Source organism: Pieris brassicae, unplaced genomic scaffold (assembly GCF_905147105.1).
Source record: "Pieris brassicae unplaced genomic scaffold, ilPieBrab1.1, whole genome shotgun sequence".
In the NCBI taxonomy this organism is placed as follows: Eukaryota; Metazoa; Arthropoda; class Insecta; order Lepidoptera; family Pieridae; genus Pieris; species Pieris brassicae.
The window spans coordinates 22,501-27,632 of record NW_025575973.1 but is presented as its reverse complement, the minus strand read 5'-3'; the positions used below and the strand labels follow the sequence as shown (position 1 = coordinate 27,632).

At 45.3% G+C, this 5,132-nt stretch overlaps 1 pseudogene; it reads right to left on the bottom strand.

Annotated features, from left to right (window-relative positions):
- Window positions 1-288: 288 nt before the first annotated feature.
- LOC123719314 lies at window positions 289-448 on the bottom strand (annotated as a pseudogene).
- Window positions 449-5,132: the final 4,684 nt, after the last annotated feature.

Sequence of the window (5,132 nt, the reverse complement as noted above, 5' to 3'; positions counted from 1 at the left end):
CACACGCCGCGCTATATTAAAGACTCGACGCGCACCCGTGCCGCGGGAGGACACGGTGCGGCGGGGAGAATTTATTTGTGCGACAAAAAGTATCGTATAGACGTGGCTTAACACGGCCAATACGGATGACGAGTCGTAATCGAACATATATTCGAACGGATCGTTCGGCCGCTCGGCGGCCTAGCGAAACCGTCAATTGCACGCGCGACAGAGATGCGGCGCTACGACCGGAGTCGCAGCGATCGCCGCTCGTCACGCGAACAGTGTGGCTTTTTGTTTTTATGCAGCCGGCCCTCAGACAGGAGTGGTCCTGGATATTTCTCCACGGAACCGCAATGTGCGTTCGAAATGTCGATGTTCAAATGTGTCCTGCAGTTTCACACTATGACGCGCAGTTAACTGCGTTCTTCATCGACCCCGCGAGCCAAGTGATCCACCGTTCAGGGTAATCGTTTTGTTTTGTGTGTGTTTTTTGTATGAGAAAATATAAAAGGTGCGAAAAAATTAAACAAAAAAATTTGAAAATAATACTTATCATTAACGTGTACGACAAATGAAAAGAAAGAAAATCTCTTTTATTTGCGTGGTTGTACACAAAAAATTATAAAATATTATTTCAAAGTATCAATAGGCGATAGCGAACGCTAATCAAAGCGTGTCGCAACGCACACGACGTCGCGAATCGACAGAGAGAGAGTCAACCGTCTCGGATTCGATTTTGATTCGTAATCATTCACGTGTTTTTGTATTTTTTTTCTTTTTTTTGCGAGTCTTTGACAACAAACAAAACAAAAAGAAAAAACCAACGTTAATGATCCTTCCGCAGGTTCCCCTACGGAAACCTTGTTAACGACTTTTACTTCCTCTAAATGATCAAGTTTGGTCAACTTCCCAGCAACGGCCGACGGCCGTGAGGCCACCGCGTGTCGGTCCGAAGACCTCACTAAATCATTCAATCGGTAGTAGCGACGGGCGGTGTGTACAAAGGGCAGGGGACGTAATCAACGCGAGCTTATGACTCGCGCTTACTAGGAATTCCTCGTTTATTGGGGGATAATTGCAAACCCCCAATCCCCAGCACGAAGGAGTTTCAACGGGTTGCCCGGGCCTCTAGGCCAGGGAGAACATGTTGATTCCTTCAGTGTAGCGCGCGTGCGGCCCAGGACATCTAAGGGCATCCACAGACCTGTTATTGCTCAATCTCGTGCGGCTTCGAAGCCGCCGGTCCCTCTAAGAAGAATTTTAAATACGTCGCCAGTGAGTTGCGCTCCCCCGAGAGTCGCGCACACCTTGAATGACGACGGCCTATTTAGCAGGCTAGAGTCTCGTTCGTTACCGGAATTAACCAGACAAAACGCTCCACCAACTAAGAACGGCCATGCACCACCACCCACCGAATCAAGAAAGAGCTGTTAATCTGTCAATATCCTTCCGGTGTCCGGGCCTGGTGAGATTTCCCCGTGTTGAGTCAAATTGAAGCCGCAGGCTCCACTCCTGGTGGTGCCCTTCCGTCAATTTCCTTTAAGTTTCAGCTTTGCAACCATACTCCCCCCCGGAGTCCAAAATCTTTGGTTTCCCGGAAGCTGCCCGCCGAGCCATTGTAGTAACGTCGGCGGATCGCTAGATGACATATTTACGGTTAGAACTAGGGCGGTATCTAATCGCCTTCGAACCTCTAACTTTCGTTCTTGATTGATGAAAACACCTTTGGCAAATGCTTTCGCTGATGTTCGTCTTGCGACGATCCAAGAATTTCACCTCTAACGTCGCAATACGAATGCCCCCCAGTTATCCCTATTAATCATTACCTCGGAGTTCTGAAAACCAACAAAATAGAACCGAGATCATATTCTATTATTCCATGCACGAAATATTCAAGCGGCATTTTGAGCCCGCTTTGAGCACTCTAATTTGTTCAAAGTAAAATTGTCGGCCCACCTCGACACTCACCGAAGAGCACCGCGATAGGATTTTGATATTGAACCGGCGTTTTACCGCCGGCTCACCGACGATATGCTCCGCAGACGTGTCAGTATCACCGCGGATGCGGTGCATACCGACAGCGCGGCGCACAAATGCAACTACGAGCTTTTAATAACCGCAAACAATTTTAGTATACGCTATTGGAGCTGGAATTACCGCGGGCTGCTGGCACCAGACTTGCCCTCCAATTGTTCCTCGTTAAAATATTTAAAAGTTGTACTCATTCCGATTACGAGGCCTCGTAAGAGTCCCGTATCGTTATTTTTCGTCACTACCTCCCCGTGCCGGGAGTGGGTAATTTGCGCGCCTGCTGCCTTCCTTGGATGTGGGTAGCCGTTTCTCAGGCTCCCTCTCCGGAATCGAACCCTGATTCCCCCGTTACCCGTGACAACCATGGTAGTCGCAGAAACCTACCATCGAAAGTTGATAAGGCAGACATTTGAAAGATGCGTCGCCGGTACTGGACCGTGCGATCGGCAAAAGTTATCCAGATTCATCAAAATTAACGACTTCGGACGCATGGCCCTCCGCCGATTGGTTTTGATCTAATAAAAGACACTCATCCCCATCACTGGTCAGAGTTCTGATTGCATGTATTAGCTCTAGAATTACCACAGTTATCCAAGTAACTGAGTAAGATCTAAGGAACCAAAACTGATATATTGAGCCATTCGCGGTATCGCCTTAATACGGCTTGCACTGAGACATGCATGGCTTAATCTTTGAGACAAGCATATAACTACTGGCAGGATCAACCAGGGAGCTGCTTACGCAAAACGACACGCCTACAACCGCGGTCACGCGGCTTCGGCGAGCCGCTGGCTCGGCGGCCGTCGAGGGGGCGCGCGCTTGCGGCGCGCGCCTTCTCGACACGCGTGAACGTAACGCGTCGAATTTGCACGCGACGCGACGTTCGCGCTTCATATCGATAGACTAACTTTGACCGGTCTACGAGCGGGCCGTCCCGTCACGATCTCGCAACGAGGTGATGTACAAACGATGCTCGACCACTGTGAGGGACATAAAACTGCAACGAACACGACCCCCCGCGGGCGGGAATCGATGTTGTGACAATTTGAAAATTGAACATTCATCTAAACGCAACTTCTCAATTTTTATTCAATACGTTATTGTAAACATATTAAAAACTCGGCTGGCAATTACATGCGCACACACACGCATGATTCGCACTAGATACGATCAACCGCCCGGAGCTTGAGGGATAAATTCCAACACGACGCTGCGCCACCCCGTTTCGACGATGGGCGCGTGTGCGTCCTCTTTTATACATTCTTTCCATATACGGTCGCCGTGGCGACCGCGCACGTGTCGAACACGCTAGGCGCCCTGCGTTGAGGTGTGCCTAGAAGCGTATTCCTTTTAACATCACAGATAACACCGGGGGAGACGGTCCCAAATCTTGGTCGATTGGTAACATCACCATACGGTCTGCGAACGCGGTGCTATAATATAATTTTATATTATATTATATAAAATATGAGGAGGAGTAGTATGTATATTCTTTGTTATTTTGTGTTGACACAAGAGAGATATATAAAATGTACTATACACCACACACACAGAGAGAGAGAGAGCTGGGAAAGATCTCGGCGGTCTCGCATTCGAAATACGAATTTGATATAATTTCCTCCGAAAATTCCATACCCATATCTATATCATCCATGCGCGAATATATGTATATAATATTCTCACACTTCGCACAAAACACAAAAACAAAAACAAGAACACATTCTCTCTCGTCCGTCGTTCGTGTCTATTATATAGACGAACGACGCGCGGCAACGAGAACGAGTCGACGCTGTGCGCACGACTGTTTCGCTCCACATCTATACCGAGAGCAATAGTCCGCGTCGGCATTGGAGCGGACGTCGAATGTTTCTCGTAGAGCGAGCGAGAGAGAGGACGATTTTTTCATTTTATTATGTATGTGTATTGGCGTGCAGTAGTAGCACGTAGTAGTACTAGTAGTAGTAGTAAAAAAATATTATTAATTTATTTTATTGACTGATATGATTTTGTTTGTTTTCTTTTTTTTGCATAGACATTTGTATTGATAGATATGTTTCTCGTTGAAGCTCGCAGCACACGCTCAGAGAAATGGCAATGTGGGTTTATTTGAAGAAAAAAAAAACAATTAATTTATTAATAATATGTATGTATGTATGTATGTATGTATGTATGTATAATAATGAATTATAATAATTATTCCGATGCAAACGTCAGAGGAAAATGTTTCTCGTACAGGTGCGGCGCGCGACGGGCCGGCCGCTCGACAGTTTCGCGCCGAATGTTTCTCGTTGAAGCTCGCAGCACACGCTCAGAGAAATGGCAATGTGGGTTTATTTGAAGAAAAGAAAAAACAAAAAAAAACAATTATATTTATTAATAATATGTATGTATGTATGTATGTATGTATGTATGTATAATAATGAATTATAATAATTATTCCGATGCAACGTCAGAGGAAAATGTTTCTCGTACAGGTGCGGCGCGCGACGGCCGGCCGCTCGACAGTTTCGCGCCGAATGTTTCTCGTTGAAGCTCGCAGCACACGCTCAGAGAAATGGCAATGTGGGTTTATTTGAAGAAAAAAAAAAAAAAAAAAAAAAAAAAACAATTAATTTATTAATAATATGTATGTATGTATGTATGTATGTATGTATAATAATGAATTATAATAATTATTCCGATGCAACGTCAGAGGAAAATGTTTCTCGTACAGGTGCGGCGCGCGACGGCCGGCCGCTCGACAGTTTCGCGCCGAATGTTTCTCGTTGAAGCTCGCAGCACACGCTCAGAGAAATGGCAATGTGGGTTTATTTGAAGAAAAGAAAAAACAAAAAAAACAATTATATTTATTAATAATATGTATGTATGTATGTATGTATGTATGTATGTATAATAATGAATTATAATAATTATTCCGATGCAACGTCAGAGGAAAATGTTTCTCGTACAGGTGCGGCGCGCGACGGCCGGCCGCTCGACAGTTTCGCGCCGAATGTTTCTCGTTGAAGCTCGCAGCACACGCTCAGAGAAATGGCAATGTGGGTTTATTTGAAGAAAAAAAAAAAAAAAAAAAAAACAATTAATTTATTAATAATATGTATGTATGTATGTATGTATGT